Source organism: Synchiropus splendidus, chromosome 1 (assembly GCF_027744825.2).
Source record: "Synchiropus splendidus isolate RoL2022-P1 chromosome 1, RoL_Sspl_1.0, whole genome shotgun sequence".
NCBI lineage: Eukaryota > Metazoa > Chordata > Actinopteri > Syngnathiformes > Callionymidae > Synchiropus > Synchiropus splendidus.
The window spans coordinates 9,661,809-9,678,062 of NC_071334.1; positions in this window are offsets into that span (position 1 = coordinate 9,661,809).

Genomic DNA, 16,254 nt, shown 5'->3' on the forward strand with positions numbered 1-16,254 from the left:
TATGCATTTGAGCTTCACATTATTATTTATAATAATAATTATTTCATTGTTTTTTTCTTATAATTTATGTCTGCATTTTTTCTTTATTATATTTTTACAAAGTGGGTGGAAGTCAATTTAAAAAATACATTTAATATTTCAAGCCAAAATCATAGTATTTTCTGTTGAATCTGTGCACATAAGCTTGAACATCAGGGTGGAAGTGCACTTGTGATGACAGAACTATTGAACAATGTCTTTGTGTTTCTGTCCTGAAGTTTTTTTTTTTTACTTTATTTTCTGTCCATTTGTGTCAGGGATATTTTTGTATACAACACCATTGTTACGTGGTGCAAAAGAGTGTTCTCCGTCAAAGAAAGTTTATATGTGATTTATCTGTGTTGTTTGGAGCTATTGATATATTTCATTTGTTATTCATGAATCAAATTGAATCTTTTATTGAATAAGGAAATTATACATGAAACAAAGGTTAGTGGACTGCAAAAAAAAAAAAAATCGTATACAGCTGTGAAATCACTTATTTAAGCACACAAATTAAGTATGTTTAAAAAACAATAATAATAATAGCAAATTTGGGGAAAAAATATTTTTTTGATAGCATTTCCAGCTATCTTTGCATCTTTATAACAGTGATGTCAGAATAAATAACTGTCGTATAAATGTTATATTTAAATTTAAATATTATAGTCTGAGATCTATGTTTTAAGAAGATGTTTTTCAAGACAAGAACTCCTTCCAAGAGGCTAAAATCAAAGCTTATTTGGTGACGGAAATTATTCGCTGAGGGGTGAATGTTTGTCTACACCAGAGGTGGGCAATTAAATTTCCCAAGGGGCCGGGTTATATATTGTGACCGTTGAGAAGGGCCGTCAAACACAAAGAGAGGAGGACAAGAGAAAATTGAAAATAAAAATCATGTGTGATTATGAATTTACACTGTAAAAATGCATAGAAACTGTTGGTTTGTTGTGTTTTATTTAATTTAAACCACATTCCATTTAAAGATTGTCAATGTGGCTCATACATTTCAAAATTTACTTTCAATTCTGATGTATTTTAAGGGACACGAAATACTCCTACTAAAATAGCCAACGGAAAAGATTTAGAAAAATAATTAAACAAGAAGGTTATGTTTCAGTTACATCATAATAAACAAAAAACAATCCATATGTCAGAGACAACAACAATGTCAGTTTTATAGTTTTGCTCTGACTCCAGGAGGGCCACATAAATACAGTCAAAGGGCCGCATTTGGCCCCCGGGCCGCACTTTGCCCAGGTCTGGTCTACACCATTGTGTCAAAATGCAATATCAGTCTTCCGTTTAATAATTAATAATAATTTAATGTTTCCCTATTTAAGCCGACTCTATGTTTTAAAGCTCTTTTTTTTTATTTTTCCCCAAATCGTAAAGTCTCAACCTATTTTGTATCACAGCAAAAAACAAAGCAAATCCATCCCTGGAATATCAGAAAAAAAACATTATAATTGACATTTTCTATTACAATTTAGTATTGCAGTATACTTAATAGAACACGATTTCTTCTAGGTTATTTTACCCCTAAATAAGTTAAACTGACTAAGAAATTAAAAATTTGATCTTCTCATATTACTTGAATTAAAAAAAAAAGGGTTTAGAAGGGGATGCAATTTTTTTTTAATTATAATATTTCTGAGTAAAAAAAGTAGTTTCTTAAGAGGCTCAACTGTTGTTTTCATGAGAGGTGGCAAGGAGGTGTTCATAATCCCTGCTGTGTTGTCGTTGAGTGGAGTTGGGGGAGATGTTGTTATGGATTAAGACGCTTAAGCGCAGTAATACCTTGTAATGACACCCCAAAACAAATGGATGAGTGGCACATTGAACCCTGGAACGACCCCTCTGCAGACCCTTTGTACCGCCAGCTTTGGCCCTTTCTCCTTTGACCCAATAATTAAGCCTCTTCCAGCATTATACGTTAAGACTCAGCTTTGCCAACCTGCAACGACAAATCTGCGCCGGCCAACTGCCTTGTTGAGGCCGGCGAGCTGTTTTCCCTCACACTCATAAAACATTTACTGTTTCCAGCACATCCACCACCAGTTTCAACTGCACCTTCCACACTGAGCTTTCTCATGTTCATAAAAATAAAGGGGCTGCTTCAGGCCTCGCCCCGTGGCTTGGCAGTATCAGGGCTGTGAATCCATTTCAATGTATTAGAATTGGTATTAAGGCAAAAATATCTCTGAAGATAATATTAACATGCTAATGAACTTGTTCGGGATCAGAGGTTTGAGCTGGAAGCGTTGTAAGGTCTCTGGCTTTAATTATTAATACGACAAGAGCTGAATTTTAATTATGTTCACCGACGTTTTTTTTTTTCTTCCGAGTTAGCCGATATAGAAGTCTGTCTTTTACATTTCTTCATTTTCACGTTGATACATGGCTTTGAATATGGATGGATTATTCCTGAGGATTCTTTTTCTTCATTCATGGATACATTTTAACAAGAAATCTTGCTGAAAAAACTGAATTCACAATTCTGAAGAACTGTGACAAACATCATCCAAGATGAGCGACCTATGATAAGTAACTCTACTTGAACTGACCATCCATATTTGAAAATCAGGGATTAGTCTTTACATTTCTGCCTGTGAGAAGTGCTTTAAAAGTGTCAGTAAAAGTGCTTTAGTAGGGGCAGTTTTCTAGCTATTAAATATTTATTAAGTCATAATCTGCTGTTCCTCTACTAGCTGTTTATTGGTATCGTAAAATGAGCTTCGTGGCTATGTGGACTAGACGCTGCATTGTACACACTCATTATTGCTCACCGATGGATTGGTTCCCTTTAACCCGCAGGTGTGATCTCACTCTGCGCTCCATGATATTGCCCCACAGATTTGTTGTTAGATTCTTCCGCCCTTGTGAGAACCCGGCGCGGGGGACGGTGAGCGAAGCCGACAGGAGGGTTGTGGAGGTTGGTAGGAATGTGTGAGGGCCAGTGGAGGAGCCTGGCGGTGAGGAGGGTCCTGCGACACTCTGGCTTTTCTAAAGCGCTGACCCAAGATTTAACAGGGCGAATACCAGCAGTGTGATTTGATCAGGCAGTGCTGTTTTGTTAAATCACTCATTAAATCCAATTAGCCAGCAGGAGAATGAAGGCCCCACCGCGGTGGCCCCCGGCGGCTCCTTGGGACCCGTGCGTGCCAATTGAAACAGGTGACAAACCCCGGCGTTCACCTGCGTGACCTCGCTGTGGAGGCTCATGCAGCTGCAGCGTCCAGCCAGTGAACTTCCCTTCATATTAAGGAACAGGGCAGTGAGTGTTGCGCTCATGTGGCATCCACACATCAGAGCCGTGCCAAGACAAATATTTGTCATTAGACGAGAGGTGCCACCCTGCCGTGGCCCCTCCGTGACCCTGCGCTGACAAAAGATGGCGCATTAAGATTTCAACCATTATGCTAATATAAAACTGAATAAGAGAAAAACAGTGAAATTGAAAACAGCGCAACAGAAACCTGAAACACAACCACAATTTTTTTTTGAAAAATGAAAATTACATTACAACCACGAAAGAAAAAGAAACCTTACATCTACATTTCCCATCCTTGTGCTGAACTAAAATTACAGTTCAGGAAAAAGGCTCTTTGGCCCTGTGTGTATCCAGAACTATTTTGTTGGTCGAGGTAAATACCTGCTACTGAATACAAAGCATTTCCTCTTGCTCTGTTTTATACTTGACAATATCAATATCATGACCATGACAAAGCAATGTTCTGTGTTCTGTGCATTTAAGTGCAAGTCAACGGGCCAAAACTATTACCTTGAGGAACGCCCAAGTTCTAAGTTAAAGTCATCTCCACATGTCACAAAGGTGCAACTTATTCCCTTCTCTACGAGGCACTGAGAGAGTCTGGTGCCACCCTGCCGTGGCCTCTCCGTGACCCTGCGCTGACAAAAGATGGCTGCCGGATTTATCCATCCTTTATAATTCTGCTCTCAAATCTAATAATTTTCCTGGTTTATAATATTTTAGTCTGAGTTATCGATCTCCGCTGTGGTTTGAGGCGCAAACAAACAAGAATAGATGACTAGAATCCCCCCGCATCTCTGTCCCTGCATCCCCCGTCATGTTTTGTTTAGTTTCCATACAAAGTCCAAGTCAACTTTTATGCCTTTGCATTCTTTTTTTTCATAATTTGATTTTATGTTCTAGTACTTAAACTGGTGAACTAATGAGTTTACAGTCTTGAAGAGGACACTGTAACGGCCATTATGGAGGAGATTCCAGGGTGGGAAAACAAGTTGAATGTAATGATCTTATGCAACACAACATCAATATTTAATATTTATGAGTCATTGTAGGTTGGCTGTGGTTAGGGGTTACTCTGGAAAATGCTGTTGTCACGATCCATGATGCACGTAGCCCAGAAAACTAGCTACACAAGTCCAGCCCTCTTTTTTTTTTTTTTTTAAATTACATTTTATTAGTTTATTTACTTATTGAGACTAAGATGGGCTCAAAGGTTAAGGGAAAATGCTGCACACAAAAGAACAGTGAAAAGTCAAGTCATTTATTGATATTATTATTATTTTTATTATTATAATTATTATTGACTCATCACAAAACGAAAAAGTAATTTTAGGTGTGAGGTTTTAAGTCACAATACTTTTCGCTGTAAACAAACAAGCAAAAAAACGAAAGAAACAATAAAACCTAACATGCAGTTAACTGATATAAAAACACAAGGCAAAACATAAGGGAAAAACAAACAAGAAATAAACAACTTGTAACTTAGTAAAACATGTCTATTTGTATATTGCTTTTGCATGCTTAGACTTTGTGAGGTCATGTGTTTATTTATTCTTTCTTTTATTTATTTATTATTAAAATCATGGGGATATTTATGTTAGGAAGAAAGGTATTTACCATAAAAAACAATGTTTTATATATTGTTTAAAAAAGGGAAAAAAGAAGAAATTAAAAGAGAATTTATTTGTACAAAATATACACACAACGTTGGAATTTGGGAATTTGGTCAGTGTGATTCAAATGGCGTATGAAGGTTTCAAACAGTATGTTAATATAAAAATGAATAAGAGAAAAACACTGAAATTGAAAACAGAACAACAGACACCTGACACTGAAACACAATCATGATTAAAAAAAAAAAAAATACAATTACATTACCTCCTTGTGCTGACCTAAAATTACAGTTCAGGAAAAAGGCTCTTTGGCCCCGTGTGTGTCCAGAACTTTTTGTTGGTCGAGGTACTTTAAATACCTGCTCCTGAATACAAAGTATTTCCTCTTGCTCTGTTTAATACTTTTTAATATCAAGACAACTTGGTGATCCCATGACCATGACAAAGCAATGTTTCTGTGCATTGAAGTCCAAGTCAACGGGCCAAAACTATTACCTTGAGGAACGCCCAAGTTCTAGGTTAAGGTCATCTCCACATGTCACAAAAGTGAATCTTATTCCCATCTCTACGAGGCACTGAGAGAGTCTGGGCACTTTCACATATTGTTGCTCAAATCTTTGCGTAGTAACTTTCTGTCCCGCTGGTCTGTCGCAAATATTCCTCTACCACAATCTTCTCACTCTTGAATGCTCACACAGGAGCCGCAAATCACATTTTAAAATGGAATTTTCTCACTCTTATTGTTTGATTTAAATGGCAGTGCAAAAGCCAAATGACATTTTTAATGCTTTTCCGCACACGATGGTCATAAAGATTCCTGTGTGAAGGCCAAACGTAAAGTGGGAAATATAAATATATTAAGTCCTGAACTTGAACAAATCATTTAGTGAAACCTTTATGAGGATATCTTTGTGTAATAGTTCAACACTAGTAACAGCTCATACCATTAATTATTTTTATGGTGCTTTTAGATTAACAAAATTACATATTTTCATTTAAGGTCAAATAAACGTCATTTAAAATAACTGCACTTCTTTTCTTACACAATTCAATGTTCTTTTTGTCCCCGACTGCTGGTACCATTGTAACGCTCTTTTGAGGCTCACACTTACAGCCAAGCACCGCTCCATCGGTGCGACTCAAACCTTGACCCGGTGATACCGAGCTGATGGCTCAGGGAGTTACACCACACTCTAGGGGCAACTGGTAAAAATTGAAGATGATTTTCACTCATATGTGACATTAAAATATGCCAGAATTGAAATAAACTTGTGTTATTGTCCAAATTATTAAACCCAAAATTAAACCAAATAAATATTGTTCATTACATCCCCATTCTCTCAATGACGTTCCAATTTATTTTTATGTAAAAAAAAAAAAAAAAAAAGAAAAAAAAGACTTGAAAGAAAGAATCAATGAGGTTCATTGATATGATAAAGGAGGACATGAAGAGAAGAGGAGGCCGACCCATGATGGGAAGTTCCGAAGTCAAAGACAATGTTGGACCATAGTCTGGAAACTTACTCAAGAAATCCAAGAAACACCGGGCTGCTTTAAAAATAAGTCACTAAATAAAATCTAACCTATTCCAATCCCAGATGATCCTGCTTGTATAATGCGGATGAAGGTCATTATCAGGTAATAAGACAGAGATTGGCCTCGTATCAGACCAGTAATCTGTTAATTCGATTCCCAAACTGGACAGAGAAGGACTGACCACAGAACTCTTGTTAACCACAGACATTTGATAATCTCTTCATGTGTTAGCTAAGAGCCAGACACTGGGTTTGAATAGTGTTGAGTAAATAGTGTTAAATTATTAGAGTCAAGCCGTTTGAAGCAATAGTGATGTATGATGTACAGTTTTGGCTTCCCACTCCTACAACCTGCAGCATCCTGAGTCCTCTGAACTCCCCTCTTGCGGAAAACATTTCAGAGTGTAGTGGAGAACCACACAGTATTGAAAATCATAAATAAATAAAATTCAGCATATTCACCGGAGGAGCTGTCAGTCGGTGTAAAACACAATGTTTGGAATGATTAAAGTGATCAATGTGAGTTGTGAAATAACGGACGCAAGTGTAAAAAAAAAAAAAAAAAAAATCCCAGCACCCTGCATAGTCGGCCATTTTTGTAGTCCGTGTCACTCTTTATTTTATTTTTTTTTTTTTTTTCAAAGAGGCAGCATAATTGGTAACTTAAATTAAGTATGACTACAGGGATTATAAGTTTACTGCTACAATATGGATATGTGAGATCTGATTATAATGGAATTCAAGTCTTTAATGTCAATGTTTGAATTCCATTTTTCTTTAAAAATTGTTGTTTTATTTTTCTTTTTTCTTTTTTTTACAAATGTGTTTAATCTCCATTATTAGATGTGTTTTACAGAATGCATGTCCTAAGTAACTCAGGTCAATTATAATTGGATATTAATCCGGTTATTATCCGACTATTAATTATTGGTAATAATTACTTATTACTAATCGAAATTCATATATATTTTCGAAATGTATTATTTTTTTTTTTTTTGGAGTACATTTGCTTTTCTTGTTTCTTTTTAACACCATAGTCCCCCTTCAAAATCCTCCCAAAAAGTTGATAACAAATAAATAAATCAATAAAATAAGTAAATAATATTATAATATATTGACTTATGAACTGTTTTCCTTATCTTTTTATGGGTCACACACAATGTTCTCCTTCTCCCCCTGATTTAATTTAATCCTAACAATGTTTCATTGAATTCACGACACAATTTATTTTCATATGTCTTATAGTAGTAATAAATAAAAAAAAATGTACAAAACTCCAACCAGTACCTTTGAAAAAAAAAAAAAACTGTCTTAAAAATGTATTTTTTCTTTGCCAATTATCCCTGCAAATGTTGGTAAAACCTCAGCGAGAGAACCTCAAGGTCCACCCACTGAACTTTTAGCCTTCGTTTTCGCCGACAGCCATTAAAGAAGCTTTTATATGAAGGCGGCAGCATTTTCAACAGAGACAAAAGCGGCCTGCAAAGGTCTGGGATCAATGGGTAGCCGGATCAAGGTGGAAGTGGTCTCCCGCTATATGCACTTGTCGTCCTCTGGCTCTAATGGATGACTTGGTGGCCCAGATATGTTGGGATTGGTGAGTCTACGTGGCCCTGAGGAACTCCTCCAGGCTTCAGGCGTCACTCTAAACTCCGTCAGAGCTTGTGTAACCTTTCCCTAACCTTTGCCATTTGAGTTGTGTTTACCGAAGTGCAAATCTCCGACGCTCTCCCAGCCAGACGTTTGACAAACTCCTCTTCATGTGCAATAACCAGCCCGGCCTTACTTCATTGACTGAATATATATCAGAGTGGCTGAGGGGGACAGTTATACATTAATATGTCAAATCTCCGTGCTGGATTCCACAAGAAAAGAGGACAGATCTTCCCTAACAGGCTCCCAGAATAGATGACAACTTTGACACTGATGCATGGTGTCTCTGTTGTTCAGACTTGTACTGCAGCGAGCCAAACACCAGCAGAAGAGCAACATGGAGGGAGACCTATTTAACAACAATCCGATCTAAGGAGCCATTGTGGGCTAAACAAAGGATTGAGCCTCATTAAAATAAGAGTCAGAGAAAGCAGACCAGTAGTTATGTGAGCGAGCTGCCGGGAGGCCGCCGAGAGCCAATGGCCCATTTTTTTTTCTTCATTTCTCTCTCTAAATAGCTACGGCTTCCTCCGCTGCGTCGTACATTATGTCTTTCTGAGCATGCTCAGTGGGGTCCACGCTTCATCACGTCTCTATAGCCGCCGGTCATGTGTATGTGTGTCATGAGTGATAACCGCAATGCGTAACGTTCCAAGAACGACACGAGACGCAATGTAAATTTCAACTTTAAAGGCCCCTGGTATGTTTGTGTTGAATATTAAGTTAAGATATTTGAATTATACTTCGAGCTTCAATGTGAATTTAGTCAGAAATAAATCAAAATTTAGCAGATACTCATCAGACAAAAGCATTTTTGTTGGTGGAGTTGGTAGATGCGCCTGCCTGATGAATATTAAAATAAAGAGTCTGGTCTCTATGGTGTCTGGTTATGAATGAATGAATGCTCATTTCATGAATGTCTGTTTGTGTGCAGTATAACTTAAAAAATAAATTGTCTTGAATTGGGATTCATCAAAAATGATTCGATTTAGGGGCTGTTTCGGATCACGGTCCGGATCTGGGAACGTTTCTTTTTCTGCTTTGGTTGACTTAGTGGACCTCCTGCCTGAAGCTCTATGATGCACTTGTTTGTTGGATTCGCCGTCAACGATTGTCACTGACATGTCAAATGTCATCGGTTGATGAAACACGACATCTCAAGTTTCAAGCTACCTGCTTCATCGTATTCGTATTTTGGTTTTATTGAAGTTGCTAAGCTAACTGCATGTAACGTAGTAAGTAGCTTAGCAGTTTTCAGTTTATTGTGTTTGTACTTTGACCTTGGGTGTCAGATTTTGACCTTGCACAACTCCATTGACGCAAATAAATGGCATGAAATTGTGAATTCAATCTCTCTTTCAATCTCCTATCTCTCTTTTTTGTAGTTTTTATGTGTTTTGTCATTTAGAACTGGGTGCTGGAATATGAATATGATCCACCATATTGAATGTTTTGTTATGTGACACGTCCAGAATGAGCAACTGTTGTGACAGTTCAGTCCAGATATTTTGTTGGATAAAGATCTTCACCCTCAAAGTGTTTTGGCGAGAAGTTTCCAGACAGCCCCTGGATTCAACTACTAAATACAATTATGTATTGAGAACTAAAAAGTTAAAACTGTCAGGAATATAATTTTGATAGTTGTTTTTTCCTGTGAACAAGAAGCAAAAATATATAATTTATATTTCTTTGTACAATGCAGGCACACCTTTTGAAACATAAAAATATGAATTGCTAATATTTGAGATTGGGTCACATTTTAAGGGTTCAATAAGCAGTTCACACTTGCTGGCAATACGAGGCACAAAATGGCACATTGATCACATTTAATATCTATTTATCTTCTATTCATATTTTTTTCCGGAAATGCTAGACGTTTCTTGGGGAAGCTCATGCAGGTGGTGCTTGTCTTTGTGGGCTCCAATGGACTGGTGACCTGTCTAGGGTGACCTCATCCAACGGCTCATACCCACCACCACGGTGGTGGTAGTTAAGGACATGTTTCCTCTCATATTGAGGTGATGAAATTGTATGTAACAAGGAGTGACTTTCCACTGAAAAACACAAGTAAGTTGGGCTAACACTCTGATGCAATTATATAATTTATTTGAGGTATTAAAAATGCCCAAATATTAAGGTAAAAAAAAGGATCAAAGGCATGTGCTAAATTATAATTTTGTTTTCTTTAAAATAACATAATAAATAAATAACAGTCAAAAAGGTGATTGTTTGCTGTGCTGACTTTATATTAGGTCCAACAGAGCCTTGCTGAATGGACAAAAACAAATACATTTTCAATCATATTGCCATTATTTAAAAATATAATAATTCCATCAAGTATGATGGAATGCTGCCAGCTTGCTACATCATCACAAAAGTACGTGTAATCCAAGGGGAATAGGAAATTAAAATATGTTGTGTTTTATTTTGTTTTGTTTAAGCCTGAGGTGTGCCAAACTGTTTTGGAACTGAGTAAAAAAAAATTGTGAAAATAAAGTTGGATATACACAATGTGCGAATAAACATGGAACAAAGTTGATATATATTTCCGCTTTTATTGTTATGAGTTTTTCCTCATCATTTTCTACATTAGTTTCTAAACGTTGGTACTCCTGGCATTCCATTAAAGTGTTGTGGAGCATGAATGATGTATAATGTATAATAAAAAGTAATGTTATTGTAAAAATGATCTATAATATAAGGAAAATAACCGGACCAGATATTTGCAGTTTTAATCTCATATGAAAATGCAAAGAATATTCCATCTTACATCTTCTTCACGCAAACATTTTTAAATCTAGTGATGCAAACGCGCTACTAAAAACTGAAAAAGACACAAAGTGAAAAGGAATTGGTGCAGTTGATCTGTGTAATTTGGATGTCAATAGTCAATAGTCTGAGCACCAGTGCGTTTAATACACAACTAGACCAATGCACACCCCCAATATGAGGGTCTGAACTAACACCACGGCCCCGACGTTGCAACAAAAGTGCCACAGGACCATTATGATTGTGATGGATCATGAAAACACAACAGCAAAATGATGGAAAGAAAACCATCGAGCAAATGCATCCGGGCAGTTATGGATTTCTGAACCATTCTGCCGCGGATAACCGAAGCTATTCAAAACATGTGTGCGCCCTAATTCAACTCCCGGCGTTCCTTCCCTGCAGCGCGCAGACCTGGAGCTGCAGCTGAGGCAGGAACATCAGCAGGTGATTAAAACACAAACTCCGATATCGGACATGTGTCTAAGCTTTATTAGCGCAGAATAAAAAGAAGCTTAGACAATAACTCAGACGACATGAACTCTGAGTGACACCGGGTTCAAACGGAGGTTATATGGTTAGCTGAAAGTGCTGTTGGCTTGACTGAAGTTTATTTGTGGTTTTGCGCCATAGGGCAGCTAGGGGGCAGTATATAACCTCCGTTTGGGTGAAGTGGATGCAGTTTCATGGCATCATTGAATAGAAGCGGGAGTGAGAGAGAGATGACCCTCTGATGAACTGTAAATCTGCGGGCAGCTCAGCGGGGCATTGCTGACTGGGTAAATGCCAACCATCCACCTGCGAGGGACCATGACAATGATGCATCTGTGTGCCAGCCCCTCTTTATCCCCGTGTTTATATTTGCACTCTATCTTTTAGCAGCTGCTTGATTATTTTAGGGGTTTTTTGAGTTCACCGCGGTTCCGTGGGACCCCGTGCGTAGTCTGCATGGGACCAGGTTGCTGAAAACCAGGTTCAAGACATGAATGCTTGGAGACTGCGTGAAAGACGGAGCATTGCATCTTGGTGTGGTAGGCAAGGCGAGGACTTTCAGTGAAAACCCAAAGCAATGCAAAAGCCTTCTAGATGAAGATGAAGAAAAGAACAAATATATTTGGTTCCGATAAAGAAAGAAGTACAGAAAGGTACATTTTGGCAAGTGAGATCTTAGGGATTCGACCAAACGCTGCCATGGAAGTTTGAGGTTTGACACCAAAATAAGTCAGGCCTTTTGACACATACTTGATTTTAATTTGACTCAAAATATGAGCTGTCAGTTTTTTGTTGGGGCTTAATGTGTCCAGACAAAAAACACTAACAGATACTATGAAGACGATTCCGACTGGGTAATAGTGTGGTGCTCGGTAAGACTCGGTTCTCGGTCTTAGTCTTGTCTCAGAATTGACTGCATTTTGACTTTCGCTTTGCTTAAGAAACGTCAACTTCATTTAATTCTCTAATATGTATTTCTGACCATTTTTTTTTGTTGAAGAAAAAAAAAAAGAAAGGAAGAAAGATAAACACTGCCCCGTCGCTCCCTCCTCAGGATCTTGATCTTCTCTCAGTCTTGGTGAGCTCTGGTCTTAACTCACTGCTACAAGTCTACGGGGGTTTCAAATACTTTTAGGTGCACAGCAACAACACCAGATTTGAGATATAGACCAGGCGGTGTACACCAAGCGACACAAAGATTTCATGGAGTTGAAGCTGAGCCATGATTAAGTGCTTAAGTCTGGGAGATCAGGAGATGATCAAAGGAAAATAACTTAAGAGACTTAGATTCAGGCAGTTCTGAAACATAGTCCTAGGGAGCAGACGAGGGAAAGTTTTGAGACCAGGCGAGTAAAAACCTTTCGAGGGTCAAGCTCAAGATACAGCAGCAGACAATATTGAGTCAACAAGCTCGAGTAGTGGTCAGGAACTGGGATTTTCATTGTCAGCCAGGGTCGCAGCACTTAAAAAAATGGTGAGACAAAGTTGGAGGAATAGAAGAGGTGGCATACTTGAGATGTTGAGAGCACCATGTTGTGGTCTTGGAGAATGTGTGAAATACTGGCGCAAGACAGAGCTTAAAGTCTCCATTCAAAGTACAGTCTTGTTTTAATATGTTTACTTCGTTTTTCGCTACCCTGCATGCATCTTCTAAAAAAACGCTTTTGTCATCCAGGAGGTCATAAAAGATCTTTTCTTCAGTCTTGCATGAAAAAGGACACCGACCTCAAGTTCAACATGTTGGAAGGGTAGAAATATTTGTTCATTTTTTTTCTTACTTTCTGTCTTTCTTTCACAGATGAATCGCAGTGGACATTTTCCACTCAAATCTAATCGAGGCAGTTTAAGTTTTCCAAAGCCAGATCACTTCTTTAAACAATCTCCAGGCCACTACACTCACTCCGCTCTCTGGACACTCATTTCTTTTGGCTCTGTCTTTGTTTTCCTCGACTCTTTATTTCATTGTCTAACAAAAGCCAGAGTCGCTGCGATCATGCTGCCACTAATTGGTATCAGATTCACAGGTTATGGAACTGCATCTCTGCCAATAGGTTCCTCACATCTGCATACAAAGAAAGTCTTAGGGAATCCAAGTGTGTCAAGCTATTTGGCGCGCCATCAGTTTCCTCTCACGGAGCTGTAGGTTGGCCATCACACGCTCCGCTCTAGATGATCCCCAGACTCACACATGTATGAAAGATTTGGAGTGAACGGCAAACTCTGATCAGAGAGCTCCGAGAGTGACGTCCGTTCATGCTTTGTTATCACCTCGACAGTGAAGAGGAGGGACAGCTGAGGCGTCTGCTGTCTAAGTTGGCGGCGAGTAAAGGAAGTGGCCGAGGCGTCGAGAGAAGACTGAAGAGAACAGAGGACGGCCGTCATGGGATAAAGGAGCGGCGCTGCTGCCACATTTGAAGTTTTTCTGGTTGCCAGACGCAGACATTCCGCGGTGTGATGTATTATCGCAAGACACACACAAAACATTGTGACAAATTTAAGAGCGATTATACTATTGTTTTTCTTTTCATACTGAAAAAAAAACATTAGAAATCTGGCCTGTCCAGTCAAAGTATAACAATGCCAAAAATGTCACAATTTCATTTGCAAAAAAAACCCCAATAAATTTAGTGACTAAATATGTGAAAAAAAAAAAAAAAAAACTAAGACCGTATTGTGTCATGTAGCCATCACTTAAATCAAAGACAGATTTCAAGTGTACAACTTTTACCCCTCCAGAACGACTGCGCCAGCAGTGGCTCCTGTTACACATGGAAGTGCTGCGTTGTGGGATTTTAATGGTAAGAAAAGGCTGAAATTTCCCCAAATCCTGGCAGCTTGACGGCACTTTCTCTTAACCCTTTGCTTAATCTGACATGAATCAGCAGGAACATGTCTCCACCGGCTGCTGCACGGGGAGAAATACATGCGTACCTTCGTAACGCCAGGAAAGGTTGTTGAGGTTTCTACCATTCAAATATTGCTCATCAATAACCTGTTGGGAATAATGTTATTACTTTTTCATGGAGCTACACTGATCCTGATCACACGCTACTGTCCCACCGGCACAAAAAAAAAAACATCTGCAGTTTAAATCTTCAAACTTTAGCTTCAAACCCAGGTGAATTTTTGACGTTAACTATTGAAAAATTTAGTCTTTACATTAAGAGGAATTTATTTTCATTTTATGTTAGAACTCTTGGATGGATATATTCAGTTGTACAGTTCAGGATAGATTGATACTACTACTACTACTGATACCGCTACTGCTACTACTGTTAATAATAATAATTTGCATCATATAATTTACCCTCAACAACAAATTGTTTATTTATATATTTATCATGCATCAGCAGAATCCTTCCTTATTCAGCAGGAAGCAGATAAAACAACACAGAAGCTTCACATTAAAGAAGAAATAAAACCAGGAGTACTCTACAACAAATGGGAAAGAGACAGAAAGTAATGGGCCATTCGCATGAAATCAAAAATAAATGAGTAAATCAATAAAAATAAATTCATTTCAAATCAGAATTCTTCATCGCAGCTATTTTCTCCTGGCTTATTAAGAATGTGCGAGTTGTGTAGGTTGGAAAGAGAATTTCTCAGGCTATTTGTCTTGTCTGAATTTCTGATATCCATTGTCCACTTTTCTTTCAGCAGTGAAGTCATTGTTCAAAATACTTGACAAAGTGTGTGTATGTGTGGATACATTTCCCAAATATGTCTCATATACATCATTACTATTTTAAATTTTATTTATTTATTTATTTTTTACTATTAGATAGGGACAAAAACGTAACTGACATGTTCAATTTTTAACATGGCAAGAGCTTGAAAATGGCATTAATAACCATAGACATCACCCAGATGATAAATCTAAACTGAAATATTCTATATATTTACCATAATTGTTATGTTTAGAGAATCGTCCAGGTGTTTTTAGCTAGTATGTGTGGTACTGAGCAGCCTGTTTCTCTGTCATTGATACGTGCAATGACAGTCTCACACTGAAAAGCTGCAACTAAACTAGCATTCCAACTTTACAGTATATTTAAACATCAATTAACTCTAACTTCAAATAACTTTTGTCATGGCGCAGGAGTCATCGTACGTAGACACACGCATAACTACTAGGACTACCGTAATGTCTGTTGTGTGAGTGCAACGCCCATATTCTCCTCTTTATTTATTTAATTTATTATTTTGTTTTATTTTATTTTGTTTTGTAATTTTTAATAAGGGGTTGAGGAGTACATGTGCAGTACCAGGGTCCACAAACCTACAGGACCCGGGGGAGACCAAGGAAGACCTGGGATTCTAAGCGATGAAATAAGACACAAGGCCATCATCCTTTCCCTGTCCTTCCTAGTCACTGCCAATGAAAATGATGGAGGAAGCGTCCAAACGCAAAGGCCTATAGAGTCTCAAAGTTTAGCATATTAGTCTACAGTAAAATACCAACACGAGTCTTTAAATAGTCCTGCAGAATGTTTAAGTGTTGAACAGTCAGGTCTAAGAGTCAAGTACTTGAACACGAGGACAAGAGATCAAAACAAGTCATATGTTAGAAGCCACCTCCTGCTGGTGAGGCTGCCACTGCTGCCGACTGTCTTAAAATAAGATTAGTGGGTTTTGCTTTCAGGCACAAACAGCTCAGGAAAAGTTCTGCTGTTATTGCAACCCACCCTTGTTTAAGAGTCATCAATAAGTTAGCGGCAGCTCATGAGAGCAGAGGCCATCACTTATTCATTTTGGAGATCTTGCTGAAAGTTGGTTGGATGAGTCGATGTGACAACCTCAGGCGCACAACCGTACCCACGTCTCTTATTACAAAATCCCCCAAAGGTGAAGACCTCTTGCTGTGGCTTTGAGTCTTCTGTAAAATCTCTACAGAGGTGCA